Below are 15,604 nucleotides of genomic sequence, written 5' to 3' on the forward strand. Positions count from 1 at the left end.
TCTTGCTCCTTCAGGATCTTGCTGAGCGGGTCCATAATTAAGCAGAATAAGAGAGGTGAAAGGCTGTCTCCTTGAAGTATCCCTCTCTGAACTCGTATGTCTGGGATTGTTATTTGTCCCTCTGTGTGATTGAGGGTGATGGTGGTGTTCCACTTGTTCATTTGTGCTCTCAGGAAAGTTCTTATTTTCTCATTGATGTTGTAGAGTTCTAAGCACCTCATGATCCAGGAGTGTGGTACACTGTCAAATGCCTTTTTGTAATCAATCCAAGCCATGCTGAGGTTCCTCTGCCTTGTTTTGCAGTCCTCCAGGATAGCTTTGTCTGTCAGTAACTGGTCTTTAGCTCCTAATCTTCTTTTGGAACAACCTTTCTGTTCATTTTCCAGGTAGCCACCAGTGTCAAGATGTTCATAAATGTCATCAGCTATGATTCCTGTCAGCCATTTGTATGTTGTTGTTAGGCAGCAGATGGGTCTGTACTTGTTGGGAAGCTGTGTATCCTTGGTCTTTGGAATTAGGCTTGTGTTCCCTGTCGTTAGCCAGTCTGGTGTGTCCTCTTCTCCGTTCAATATTTTTGTGAAAGCCACAGCATAATGTTGGTGTAATGCTGTCAGTCTTTTCAGCCAAAAATTTGGGATTTTGTCGATGCCAGGTGCCTTGAAGTTACTGTATTCACTCATTTTCTTTCTGATCTCTTCTTCATTGATTACAATTGCTGGCATTTGTTGTTTGTCTTTGTTTTTCTGTTTTATTTTTTCAATCCACTCAGCCTCTTGGTGTTGTTTTGGGTCTTCAAAGAGTGGTCTCCAGAATGTTTCAATTTCCTCTCTCTCAGGTGGCTGTTGTACTTCTATTGTGTCCTTTGCCAGCTTTCTGTACACTAGTCTGGGGTTTGTTGCAAATAGTTTATCTGTTTTGCTTGTATTTTCTTGTCTTTGTTCCTAATTTGTGCTGCAAAAGCTTTTACTAAGGCTTGATGTTCAGCCTTCCACCTAGCAGTTTGTCTTAAACATTGTATTTTCTTTTAATGCGATTTACTTTTTTAAGAAGATTCTTTTTGTGGTTCTTGTTTCCCAAAAATGTGGCCATTTGGGAGATCTCTGCTCTTAGGCAGCTGATTTTTTGTTGTAATTTCTTTTTCCATCGTGGCATGGTATTCTTTTTCTTAATTGTGGTTCCTTTTCTCTCCAAAACTTGTGGGGCTAATTTACTTTGTATGTACCATGTTGCTCCATAATTTACAGAGTTTAACTCTGTCAATGTGGCTCCTTTTGGGACCAGTTTGGTCAGTCCTATGTTAACTTTTTGCAGGATAGTGTTGTATGGCTGGGGGGCCTGGCTGCCTTTTTGTTTCTGTCTTTTGTTTTTCCTTCCAGGTGGCTTGCATTTGGGACTGAGTGGCTGTGTTGCTGAGGTTATCAGGACCTCACCCTGATCACCTGCGGCTCGTCAGGACTCACAGCTGAGGTGCATCTATATGGATTGGAACATGGTGGCATTTAAGACTGGAGTATACAGTGTGTATTTGCCAGAGACTCGACCTTGTGACCAGACGGGTGAGATCGTCGTCTCGGGAGCCATCTCATCATCAGTGGATGCAGAGAACGTCCAGGGTTTGATGCACGGTCTGTGAAAGAGGAGGGGGTGAGGTCTCACGCTCGTCAGCACACTTCCTGAGGTACGTTAGATTTTGTGACTAACATTTATACAGTCAGTAAATGTGGTGTCCCTCACACCTTTATTATATTGAGCTGTATGTTAGTCATGTATCGGCTTCCACTGCAGTGGAGTTTTGTGAACTGGATGTTCCATGCCTGCAGGTTGGGAAGCTGATTAGTAATTAAGCCAGGAAGTGTTTGCTGTTTGTACACCTTTAAGTGTTCTCTCTGTGTGTAGAGTGTGGACTCAAATAATGGTTCCTTCTTTCACAGACTCGGTTTGTGGCGGCCACCTGGGGGGTGTCGGCGGGGTCCTTGGGTCCGAACAGCTTCTGGCTCCGGACCGTTAGCGCTGCTGGGAGCGCACCACGCCAGACCGCACTTTCTGTTATTTTTGTATCACTGTTATGTATTAAATTCAGTTAGCCTTTGTACCATGCTCTGCTTATTTCATACTGGGTCCTTCAAACGCTGGTCGGTTCTCCGAGCTGCGTCCGACACATAACAGATAGTTTTGAATTTTGTATTCTCCTTTAGTTTAGTCAGCTTTGGATGCTCTTTCATGTCCATTTTTCTTCTTTCTTCAATCTTATTTGCCAATTCCTCTTCTAGTTCCTGCTGTTCTGGGTCTGTGTGCACCTGTATATTATTTTGTAGATGAGCTGGTGAATGGCTCATTTTTTCAGAGAGCAGTGAGTTGCTCGTTTTTTCGGGGGGCAGTGAATGGTTCGTTTTTTATCATGTGTGTTTTCAGGGTGCACTTTCGTCCAAACCTTTGACTACACTCAGGACAGACAAATGCTTTTTGTCTTTTTTTTTTTTCTTCATTTGCCTTGAATTTCCTTCTACTAGAGTGCAGTGGGCCCCAGACCCGGGGTCTAAAGCTGCACCCTTAACATTACTGACTTTGTATCCGAGGGCTCTCTTCAAGATGGTGACCTTTCCTCTCCTCAAATACTGCCTTTGATCTCCTGCCCCACTTTTCAAGTTTGAGTAAGCGAAGCAGTGAGAGATCTTTTTCTTCTCCCCAATGGACCAATTTACAATGATGCAGTTTCACTGGATTCTTTTAGCCCTTTGATGGTGTTGTTGCTGGGGTCCAGGATCAGACCTATCTGGTGGATGACACCGCTGATCTGGTGGATGACCCAGCTGAGTGCTGCTACAGAAGAGATGTCTCCCCACAGCACTGGGAGAAGTTTCACCATTTTCTTCATAAGCCCTGGTGCCTAGGCGCTTTGTGGAGGTTTTAGCTGGGGTTTGTTTCTTTTGAAACATCCTCATACCAAGATCTGTCCTGGCAAACCCCTTCACAGTGGGACAGAGGACACTCGAGGCTCGTGTCATGAATCATCATGTGTCTGTTCAAGTTGCTCTTTTCTCCAAATCTTCGACCACACTCAGAACAGATAAATGCTTTTTGTCCTGTCTGAATTCTAATGTTTTTTGTTCAGAGTGCCCTTCTGTTTCTTTTACTCTGATCAGAACAGCTAAATGGTTTTCTTCTTGCTTGCCTCTCCTTTTGTTGCTCTGAGTTGTTCATGTGACCAGATGCTTTTCCATATTTAGAGCCTTTAAATTGGTTTTCATCAGTGTTGTCTGAACGAATAATACTGGTATTTTTCCGACAGTTAAAACTTGACTGAGATTCTCTGGTCTGTTTCCAGTCATCACTGTCATCAGCCTCAGTTCCAGAACTGTCTGAACTCCTGCCACTGTTATCTGGTTCTAAATGACTGTTTGGTCCTGAGTTGCTGGCTGGTTGTGGTCCTCCATTGTCCTCTCCATCAGCTTCTGGTGTCAGTGTTCTGTGTCCAGATGAGCTGCTGGCTACAGGCTCAGCCTCTGTGCTCTCATCACTTCGGCTTTGATGAAGCTGTGATGACTCTGGTTTTTCATCATCATTTTCACTCTTCACAGGGACGGCAGTGAAACCAAACTTGGAGAGATCTGCCTCGTCCAGCTGCTGAAGATGCTCTCCCTGCTGACTTATCCACAGCTTCTCTTCTTCTTTAATGTCCTCCTGGTCAACACTCAGATTCCATTCCTGGTGTTCAGGGAGAGTTTCTTCTTTAATCACCAACAACGGCTGCATGTCTGTAAAGAAACAATACAATTAATTTAACAATAAATGTCAGAACAACACTTACTTTGAACTTACTTTATTTATTCAATGTCTCCAAAGGAGCAATGAGCTGTACAGCAATTGGGTATACAGAAAAGCACAGAATAAAAAGAAAGGAAAAGAAAAGCAAAAACACACCAAGCATTCAGTACACAAGGGGGACACAGTACAGACCTGGATCGATGGAAAAGGAACCGAGTTGCCTAACACGATTTGTCATCAACCCTATGTACCTGCTTCTCTCCTCCGGTCAGCATTCAGAACAGTGATAGCCACAGGTACAAAGGAATGCTTATATCTATTACTCCTCACTGTAGGAAACCTAAGCCTCGCTCCAGATGGCAAATAGCAAAATTCACCATGGAGAGGGTGGGCCAGATCAGCTAAAATTCTCTGAGCCTTCCTCCTCACCTGTCTGGAAAACAAGTCAGACAGTGAGGTCTGCTGGGCCCCCAAAAGCTTGCTGCACAATTCTACAATGTTGTGAAGTGGCTTCCTTGCTTTAATGCTGAGATTTCCGTACCAGCACATCACTGAAAAAGTTAAAACTGATTCAATACAAGATTTATAAAATAGGGTCAGTATTGTCCTGTCCACTTGAAAATATGACAACGTACGAAGACAAAACAGATGCTGCTGCCCCTTCTTGTACAGCATGTCTGCATTGTCATTAAAGTTCAACTTGCTATTGATCAGCGGTCCCAAGTATTTATAGTTGTCCACATGCTCCACCTGTTGGCCATTGATTATAGTGGTTTTGGGTGAGGACATCTGTTTCCGAAAGTCAATAACCATATCTTTTGTCTTGTCAACATTCAGCTGCAAGAAGGTGAGCTGTAACACTCACTAAAATAAAGTATCAGTGGTGAGTTTGACCTGATGACAGTAAGTTATTGCACTGTTGGAACTGATAAAGTGGAAATGTACATCAGCATTTGTTTTAAACTTCACAAATTGTAATTCATGTCCTTGTTTTCCACAACTGACTATTGCAGTGTTTTATTTTCTGGATTGCTATAAAACAGTGTAGGATGTCTACAGATGGTACAGAATTACTGTTGCTCGAGTTTTGATGAAAACCAGGAGGTTTGATCACAGACATTCTGGCTTCCCTTCACTGACTCGAGGACTAGATTTCAAGATTTTGTTAGACATTTCAGGCTCTAAACGGTCATGAACTCAACTATCTTGCTGTGTGTAACTTTGCAAAAACAATGTTGGACTCTGTAGTTTTCTCTGGGCCCCTCCCCAATCGGACCGGGAGTGACATGTTTAGCTGCATGTTCTCCTTGAATTGCTGGCTGTCTGAGTGGTGTCCAAAAAATGAGGTGGGCTTCATAGATAATTGGCAAAGCTTCTGGGAAAACCTGGTCTTGTTAGGAGAGACGGCATCCATCCCACTTTGGATGGAGCAGCTCTCATTTCTTGAAATCTGGCCAATTTTCTTAAATCCTCCAAACCATGACTATCCAGGGTTGGGACCAGGAAGCAGAGTTGTAGTCTTACACACCTCTCTGCAGCTTCTCTCCCCCTGCCATCCCCCCATTACCCCATCCCCGTAGAGACGGTGCCTGCTCCCAGACCACCAATAACCAGTAAAAATCTATTTAAGCATAAAAATTCAAAAAGAAAAAATAATATAGCACCTTCAACTGCACCACAGACTAAAACAGTTAAATGTGGTCTATTAAACATTAGGTCTCTCTCTTCTAAGTCCCTGTTAGTAAATGATATAATAATTGATCAACATATTGATTTATTCTGCCTTACAGAAACCTGGTTACAGCAGGATGAATATGTTAGTTTAAATGAGTCAACACCCCCGAGTCACACTAACTGTCAGAATGCTCGTAGCACGGGCCGAGGCGGAGGATTAGCAGCAATCTTCCATTCCAGCTTATTAATTAATCAAAAACCCAGACAGAGCTTTAATTCATTTGAAAGCTTGACTCTTAGTCTTGTCCATCCAAATTGGAAGTCCCAAAAATCAGTTTTATTTGTTATTGTCTATCGTCCACCTGGTCGTTACTGTGAGTTTCTCTGTGAATTTTCAGACCTTTTGTCTGACTTAGTGCTCAGCTCAGATAAGATAATTATAGTGGGCGATTTTAACATCCACACAGATGCTGAGAATGACAGCCTCAGCACTGCATTTAATCTATTATTAGACTCAATTGGCTTTGCTCAAAAAGTAAATGAGTCCACCCACCACTTTAATCATATCTTAGATCTTGTTCTGACTTATGGTATGGAAATAGAAGACTTAACAGTATTCCCTGAAAACTCCCTTCTGTCTGATCATTTCTTAATAACATTTACATTTACTCTGATGGACTACCTAGCAGTGGGGAATAAGTTTCATTACACTAGAAGTCTTTCAGAAAGCGCTGTAACTAGGTTTAAGGATATGATTCCTTCTTTATGTTCTCTAATGCCATACACCAACACAGTGCAGAGTAGCTACCTAAACTCTGTAAGTGAGATAGAGTATCTCGTCAATAGTTTTACATCCTCATTGAAGACAACTTTGGATGCTGTAGCTCCTCTGAAAAAGAGAGCTTTAAATCAGAAGTGCCTGACTCCATGGTATAACTCACAAACTCGCAGCTTAAAGCAGATAACCCGTAAGTTGGAGAGGAAATGGCGTCTCACTAATTTAGAAGATCTTCACTTAGCCTGGAAAAAGAGTCTGTTGCTCTATAAAAAAGCCCTCCGTAAAGCTAGGACATCTTACTACTCATCACTAATTGAAGAAAATAAGAACAATCCCAGGTTTCTTTTCAGCACTGTAGCCAGGCTGACAAAGAGTCAGAGCTCTATTGAGCCGAGTATTCCTTTAACTTTAACTAGTAATGACTTCATGACTTTCTTTGCTAATAAAATTTTAACTATTAGAGAAAAAATTACTCATAACCATCCCAAAGACGTATCGTTATCTTTGGCTGCTTTCAGTGATGCCGGTATTTGGTTAGACACTTTCTCTTCGATTGTTCTGTCTGAGTTATTTTCATTAGTTACTTCCTCCAAACCATCAACATGTCTATTAGACCCCATTCCTACCAGGCTGCTCAAGGAAGCCCTACCATTAATTAATGCTTCAATCTTAAATATGATCAATCTATCTTTATTAGTTGGCTATGTACCACAGGCTTTTAAGGTGGCAGTAATTAAACCATTACTTAAAAAGCCATCACTTGACCCAGCTATCTTAGCTAATTATAGGCCAATCTCCAACCTTCCTTTTCTCTCAAAAATTCTTGAAAGGGTAGTTGTAAAACAGCTAACTGATCATCTGCAGAGGAATGGTCTATTTGAAGAGTTTCAGTCAGGTTTTAGAATTCATCATAGTACAGAAACAGCATTAGTGAAGGTTACAAATGATCTTCTTATGGCCTCAGACAGTGGACTCATCTCTGTGCTTGTTCTGTTAGACTTCAGTGCTGCTTTTGATACTGTTGACCATAAAATTTTATTACAGAGATTAGAGCATGCCATAGGTATTAAAGGCACTGCGCTGCGGTGGTTTGAATCATATTTATCTAATAGATTACAATTTGTTCATGTAAATGGGGAATCTTCTTCACAGACTAAGGTTAATTATGGAGTTCCACAAGGTTCTGTGCTAGGACCAATTTTATTCACTTTATACATGTTTCCCTTAGGCAGTATTATTAGACGGCATTGCTTAAATTTTCATTGTTACGCAGATGATACCCAGCTTTATCTATCCATGAAGCCAGAGGACATACACCAATTAGCTAAACTGCAGGATTGACTTCAGACTTCAGACAACTTTATTGATCCCAAAAAAGGGCAATTATGTTTACACTCCAATTACCTCAGACAAGATACAGCAATTAATCCACAATTATTACTTGTTTACCGTAATAATGGCACACATCAAAATTAAAGACAACACATATACATTTTACATTGTTTATGTGCACTAAACTTGAAGCAGTCCGTCATCCGAATGGAGGCAAAGTGGGTGAAGGCCGCTGCAACTATAAGTCGCGCCGCCAGGCAAGCTTGAGAGAGGACGAGGCCTGCCGCAGGGAGGGAGGGGCAGAGAGTGATAAGAGGAGCTGGAGCATGCTTTGGTCCATGTGTAAGTCTGTCAGTTTGTTGTCCTTGTGGGTTGAGATAAGAATGGAGCCAAATAATCTCACCAGAGCCTGGATAAATTCCACTGGAGGAAAAACAGTGGGCAATTGACCTTGATGCTAGATAGCCTGTAGTGTTGCAGCCGAGCAGTGAAAAACACTTTTTATAGTTTCCCCACACTCAGCCAAATCCCAATTATAAATTAAGAATTTCCTAACTTTGAATTAAGAATATTCACCGGCCTCCGAAACCTTCAGCTTCAACTGCAAGGCACGCATCAGCTCCAGGGTGTCATCCAATTTGCAGTCTGAGAATGCACTGCCTTGCCAACCTCGTTAATCATGACGGACAAGCGAGGACCCGTGGTACTTGATGCCGCCGTCTTGCAAATTTTCCGGTAGATCAGGGCAGCACATAAGCCAAAAAGTACCAGCCCTGTTACCATAAGACCAAAAATGAATAGGTCCTCGGCGTCCTCCACAGAGAAAGGCGCCAAGCATGCCACACGCCAGGAACTTACAGACATAAAGACATGGATGACCTCTAATTTCCTGCTTTTAAACTCAGATAAAACTGAAGTTATTGTACTTGGCCCCACAAAGCTTAGAAACATGGTGTCTAACCAGATTCTTACTCTGGATGGCATTACCCTGACCTCTAGTAATACTGTGAGAAATCTTGGAGTCATTTTTGATCAGGATATGTCATTCAATGCGCATATTAAACAAATATGTAAGACTGCTTTTTTGCATTTGTGCAATATCTCTAAAATTAGAAAGGTCTTGTCTCAGAGTGATGCTGAAAAACTAATTCATGCATTTATTTCCTCTAGGCTGGACTATTGTAATTCATTATTATCAGGTTGTCCTAAAAGTTCCCTGAAAAGCCTTCAGTTAATTCAAAATGCTGCAGCTAGAGTACTGACGGGGACTAGAAGGAGAGAGCATATCTCACCCATATTGGCCTCTCTTCATTGGCTTCCTGTTAATTCTAGAATAGAATTTAAAATTCTTCTTCTTACTTATAAGGTTTTGAATAATCAGGTCCCATCTTATCTTAGGGACCTCGTAGTACCATATCACCCCAATAGAGCGCTTCGCTCTCAGACTGCAGGCTTACTTGTAGTTCCTAGGGTTTGTAAGAGTAGAATGGGAGGCAGAGCCTTCAGCTTTCAGGCTCCTCTCCTGTGGAACCAGCTCCCAATTCAGATCAGGGAGACAGACACCCTCTCTACTTTTAAGATTAGGCTTAAAACTTTCCTTTTTGCTAAAGCTTATAGTTAGGGCTGGATCAGGTGACCCTGAACCATCCCTTAGTTATGCTGCTATAGACTTAGACTGCTGGGGGGTTCCCATGATGCACTGAGTGTTTCTTTCTCTTTTTGCTCTGTATGCACCACTCTGCATTTAATCATTAGTGATTGATCTCTGCTCCCCTCCACAGCATGTCTTTTTCCTGGTTCTCTCCCTCAGCCCCAACCAGTCCCAGCAGAAGACTGCCCCTCCCTGAGCCTGGTTCTGCTGGAGGTTTCTTCCTGTTAAAAGGGAGTTTTTCCTTCCCACTGTCGCCAAGTGCTTGCTCACAGGGGGTCGTTTTGACCGTTGGGGTTATTCCTTTAATTATTGTATGGCTTTGCCTTACAATATAAAGCGCCTTGGGGCAACTGTTTGTTGTGATTTGGCGCTATATAAATAAAACTGATTTGATTTTATTTAAGTAGCACTGCGTTTATTTACAAATTTATGTTCAGAGATGCAGGGATGAAAAATCTCTGCTTTTTGGTGGATTTTTACCTGTTTTTTTTTTTTTTTTTTTGCCAGTCGCTTGGGTCATTTTTTAGATCAGTGCAAATCCGTTGTGTTGTAAATTCCCTTTAGTTGTATTAGTTGTTATTTAGGTCAGGCATCGATTTGGACAGCCCCAATGTTCTGTTAGCTTCGGTCGCGTTAGGACCAGTTATTTTTGGCTCCAGCAACGCTCCTAAAGTAGAATTCCTTCGTGAAGAGGGTGAGTTACTTATTTGCAGATGGTTTTCTGTTTTATCGGGGATGGATGTTGCGTGGTGTTGATATTGGTTCCTGCCGAGTGGGGATGTTTTAAGGTATTTGGCATTATTAGCTAAGGGCTAAGCTAACTAGCAGCTATGTGGTTTGTTTAGACGATATTATGTTGAATAAGTTCAGCCAACAGTTATTAGTGTTTGTCTGATGTTACTGTATTAATAAGCACCGTGTGTTTAGGATTTGGAACGAAAATCACATTGTTTTATTTGTGTTTCTGTCTTGCAGAAACCATTAAATCATCCAAACTATTAATTCAGACCATTCAGTGGTTTATGGATGTTTCATTCCAACTCCTGTGCTCCCTGCATGTTAAACTGAGCCATTCAAGTTCATCTTTGAGGCAACAAATCTTCATATAAAGGCTCTGAACTGTTCCTGTGTCCATGTCTGCTCTCTGACCAGAGTTCTGTGGTGGATAAAGTAGATCAGCAAATTAACAATTATCAACGTATCACATTCTCTACACCAGAGAAAAAAAACAGGGGGCTATACGAGGTCTGTCAATAAAGTAACGGTCCTTTTTATTTTTTTCAAAAACTATATGGATTTCATTCATATGTTTTTACGTCAGACATACTTGAACCCTCGTGCGCATGCGTGAGTTTTTCCACGCCTGTCGGTGACGTCATTCGCCTGTGAGCACTCCTTGTGAAGGAGTGGTCCCGCCCCCTCATCGGATTTTCATTGTCAGGAAATGGCGGAATGATTTGGGTTTTTTTTCCATCAGAATTTTTTCAGAAGCTGTTAGAGACTGGCACCTGGAAACCATTCGAAAAATTTATCTGGCTTTCAGTGAAAATTTTACGGGCTTCACAGAGAATAAGGACTGTTACTACAGCTTTAAGGACCCCTTTAAGGACGCCCAGCGCGCCGCGTTCCGAGCTGCGACGACGCGGCACAAGCCACCGGACCATTTCTAAACGGATGGCGCTGTGGATACGAGACCGTCGTGTGCTCTTTCTCTGATTATCACAGGAGCTGGACATCAGCCATTTTCAAGCAGATTTGCTTTTAACAAGAGATTTTGTCATGGAAAGCCGCGTGGAGGCTTCGCGCGTAAAGACCGATTCGCTTTGGAAGCGAGACAAAGGAACACCTCCGTTTCGGCGTGTCAGAGGACAAGTTTGGACATGTCCAGCTCTCCACAATTTCACTGATACTTACTGGACTGGTAAGCATTGAAAGCCGAGATAGACATGTCCAAACTTGTCCTCTGACACGCCGAAACAGAGGTGTTCCTTTGTCTTTCCTCCGCTCGGCTTTCCATGACAAAATCTCTTGTTAAAAGTGAAATCTACTGGAAAATGGCTGATGTCCAGCTCTTGTGATAACCAGAGAAAGAGCACACGACAGTCTCGTATCCACAGAGCCATCCATTTAGAAATGGTCCGGTGGCTTGTGCCGCGTCGTCGCAGCTCGGAGCGCTGCACGCTGACCGTCCTTAAAGGGATCCTTAAAGCTGTAGTAACAGACCTTATTCTCTGTGAAGCCCATAAAATTTTCATCGAAAGCCAGATAAATTTTTCGAATGGTTTCCAGGTGCCAGTCTCTAACAGCTTCTGAAAAAATTCTGATGGGGAAAAAAAAAGTCCTTTTCATTCCGCCATTTCCAGACAATGAAAATCCGATGAGGGGGCGGGACCACTCCTTCCCAAGGCGTGTTAACAGGCGAATGACGTCACCGACAGGTGTGGAAAAACTCAAGCATGTCTGACGTAAAAACATATGAATGAAATCCATATAGTTTTTGAAAAAAGAAAAAGGACCGTTACTTTATTGACAGACCTCGTATATGTATGATGTGTTGGCAATCTGACAACATTGTATGGTGTTCATCCACTTTTTAAAGATGTAAATATAAGACCAGAAAGAAAAATTGAAACATTTAGAAGTAGATTGAAGTATATTTATGTAGTACAGGTAAAAGTCAAGTGGTAGTTCATTACTTTACAGGTATGATTAGTTTTTGTTACTTCATGTTGAAAAGATACATTTGTTAGTTCTTGTGAGAAAAGTACAAGATGAGTGATTTTGAAGAAGGAAAGTTGTGGGTTGTTTTTTTTTTTTTCTCCCACCAAAATGGGAGCTGCACTCACTGCACTTTATTATCTGGAATAGCACCAGATTGCATCTCAGAGCTTCTGGAATTCAAACTTTTTCTGGGGGGGTCATACCCCCTAGTAATTTTTGGTTTCAGCTTTTTTTCATTTTTCACTACTTTCATCCCTGAAGATGAATATAAAATCAAACTTTTTACATCTTATACAACATTTAAATTTGGAAACATTTACATTGTCTCATTGTAAATGAAACTGTCTTTTTGCTTTGCCACAAAATGGGGACAATGTCTCATTGTTTTCATTTCTCTTGAACACTTAATTTTATTTTAACACTCTTAGTTTGATTTAAACAAGCATGTTATGGACATTAATATCATCCGTCTGTTGCTAATCAGATGGTTGTGGCAGGTACATAAGGAAAATGTGGATGTCAGTTGATCTCTGGGATCAGGGTTGGAGTCTCCTTGAGGATTTCAATGTTGTCTCCCACTTGTGATTTGTCAGCCTGGGCAGCAGAGCAGCAGCAGATGATTAAATCGGCCTGTTTTTAGTCTTTCCTCCACTTGGTCGTTGACTCTTTCTTTTGTTGTTGTTGTTTTTTTTTTAAAGTCTTTCTACAAACATGTCTGGAGTCCAGCAGCTGAGGGATATGTTGAAACTACAGTGAACACCTGCTGAAGGAATGATCACAGACCAGGAAGAAGAAATGTGTCATTAGTGCTGGATGCTGTTTTAATCCTCTAAATCTCTCCTACAGAACAGGTTTGTTCACTCAGCTTTGTTTGTGTTACTGATACTAGGGATGGATATTGATAAGATTTTAGCGATATCAATGCCATTATCGATTCTACTTATCGATCCGATTACTTATCGATACCTCTTGTGAATTTTGTACTAAAAGTTGGCTTTACAGGTTTTCTATGTATTTCATTGAGTCTTAAAGTAAATAAATATGAAATTGGTCACTTTATCCTTGATCTCTGGACATAAATAAAAATAAACAAAACGGTGTTTCGCTTTGAAGTTATTCATTCAGACTGGACTCTATCATTCTAATTTGACTCGTCAGAGAGCCGCGCAGTGTTTGGAGCTGTGTGAACAGAACGGAGGACGATTCTCATTTCTTTCTCGCAACAAGACAGGAGTCCCAGTTAGTAACTTTAATCGGCACAAACGTGACTCATGATTGACATATTCAGGGATGAAAGTAGAGCCCGACCGATACATCGGCCGGCCGGTATTATCGGCCAAAATTTTGCCGATACAACGCCGATGATTTCTCAAACGGACAGTTACTGAAATAATGTTTGTGGCGGCCATGTAAAATGTCCTTGCACCGTTTGTCCAGTAGATGGAGCTCTGACTCCATTCAACTGAGAGCTGCTTACACCCCTGCTTAAATGTGTTTGTCACCGCCCCCGTAGTTCGCCGTCTCAGAGGCGATTGCTCTATGAGAGCAATAGAAGTTCAGCTTCCCACAAAATGTCAAAAAATAACTGATCAAATATATACTGTTGTCTGTACATGTCATTGACTAAATATGCGCTACAACACGCTCAACGTTTGTTCAGAATCAGCTTTTTATCTGGTAACGACGCAGCTTTCCTCTCAGTCATTCTCGCAGCTTCACAGTGCTTTAATAGCGAAACAAAGCATGCAGCGAAACGAGACGAGTCATTGGATAAATGCTGGGCTTTGACCCGCCCATCGGACGCTCAGCGTGTCTGTCTATGGGGCCTCGGCTGGCCCGGACGCTCAGCTTCTGCATGATGATTGGATGATCTGTCTTAGGCTGAATACCTTTTTGATTGACAGCAAAATGAGCGAATCAGCGATCTTTTGGTGTAAACATCCGTGGGAGCATTTTCATTCTTTTGAGTTGAACCGGAGACTTTCCTAATCCTCTTAGCGACATTTTCTTTGTTAAAAACGACTAGCGACAAATCGAGCTTCTATTTCTGGTGGTTTAGCTTTAAATTTTCAAAAGCTGCCCCCTTTCCGTACCGTTCTGTTAACATAATGTTTACATTAAACATTAAAATTAACATTAAATCGGTGTGTAACTTTGCAAAAACAATGTCGGACTCTGTAGTTTTCTCTGGGCCCCTCCCCAATCGGACCGGGAGTGACATGTTTAGCCGCATGTTCTCCTTGAATTGCTGGCTGTCTGAGTGGTGTCCAAAAAATTAGGTGGGCTTCATAGATAATTGGCAAAGCTTCTGGGGAAAACCTGGTCTTGTTAGGAGAGACGGCATCCATCCCACTTTGGATGGAGCAGCTCTCATTTCTAGAAATCTGGCCAATTTTCTTAAATCCTCCAAACCGTGACTATCCAGGGTTGGGACCAGGAAGCAGAGTTGTAGTCTTACACACCTCTGCAGCTTCTCTCCCCTTGCCATCCCCTCATTACCCCATCCCCGTAGAGACAGTGCCTGCTCCCAGACTGCCAATAACCAGCAAAAATCTATTTAAGCATAAAAATTCAAAAAGGAAAAATAATATAGCACCTTCAACTGCACCACAGACTAAAACAGTTAAATGTGGTCTATTAAACATTAGGTCTCTCTCTTCTAAGTCCCTGTTGGTAAATGATATAATAATTGATCAACGTATTGATTTATTCTGCCTAACAGAAACCTGGTTACAGCAGGATGAATATGTTAGTTTAAATGAGTCAACACCCCCGAGTCACACTAACTGTCAGAATGCTTGTAGCACGGGCCGAGGCGGAGGATTAGCAGCAATCTTCCATTCCAGCTTATTAATTAATCAAAAACCCAGACAGAGCTTTAATTCATTTGAAAGCTTGTCTCTTAGTCTTGTCCATCCAAATTGGAAGTCCCAAAAAACAGTTTTATTTGTTATTATCTATCGTCCACCTGGTCGTTACTGTGAGTTTCTCTGTGAATTTTCAGACCTTTTGTCTGACTTAGTGCTTAGCTCAGATAAGATAATTATAGTGGGCGATTTTAACATCCACACAGATGCTGAGAATGACAGCCTCAACACTGCATTTAATCTATTATTAGACTCTATTGGCTTTGCTCAAAAAGTAAATGAGTCCACCCACCACTTTAATCATATCTTAGATCTTGTTCTGACTTATGGTATGGAAATAGAAGACTTAACAGTATTCCCTGAAAACTCCCTTCTGTCTGATCATTTCTTAATAACATTTACATTTACTCTGATGGACTACCCAGCAGTGGGGAATAAGTTTCATTACACTAGAAGTCTTTCAGAAAGCGCTGTAACTAGGTTTAAGGATATGATTCCTTCTTTATGTTCTCTAATGCCATATACCAACACAGTGCAGAGTAGCTACCTAAACTCTGTAAGGGAGATAGAGTATCTCGTCAATAGTTTTACATCCTCATTGAAGACAACTTTGGATGCTGTAGCTCCTCTGAAAAAGAGAGCTTTAAATCAGAAGTGTCTGACTCCGTGGTATAACTCACAAACTCGTAGCTTAAAGCAGATAACCCGTAAGTTGGAGAGGAAATGGCGTCTCACTAATTTAGAAGATCTTCACTTAGCCTGGAAAAAGAGTCTGTTGCTCTATAAAAAAGCCCTCCGTAAAGCTAGGACATCTTT

The 15,604-nt window shown here is 41.6% G+C and overlaps 1 protein-coding gene and 1 long non-coding RNA gene across 3 annotated transcripts in view; both read left to right on the top strand.

Annotated features, from left to right (window-relative positions):
* Positions 1 to 15,604, top strand: part of LOC117504894 — a 797,517-nt gene that overhangs the window by 276,952 nt on the left and 504,961 nt on the right. The gene's annotated exons all lie outside the window — the stretch shown is intronic.
* Positions 1 to 15,604, top strand: part of LOC117504842 — a 116,515-nt gene that overhangs the window by 61,985 nt on the left and 38,926 nt on the right. Inside the window, exon 1 of one of the 2 annotated variants that reach the window (XM_034164391.1) lies at positions 12,635 to 12,772. The exons of the other annotated variant lie outside the window; for it this stretch is intronic. The gene's annotated coding sequence lies outside the window, so the exon portion shown is untranslated. Of the gene's footprint in view, positions 1 to 12,634; positions 12,773 to 15,604 lie in introns of those variants that run through there. 2 annotated transcript variants of the gene reach the window in all.

Source organism: Thalassophryne amazonica, chromosome 23 (assembly GCF_902500255.1).
Source record: "Thalassophryne amazonica chromosome 23, fThaAma1.1, whole genome shotgun sequence".
NCBI classification, from domain to species: Eukaryota; Metazoa; Chordata; class Actinopteri; order Batrachoidiformes; family Batrachoididae; genus Thalassophryne; species Thalassophryne amazonica.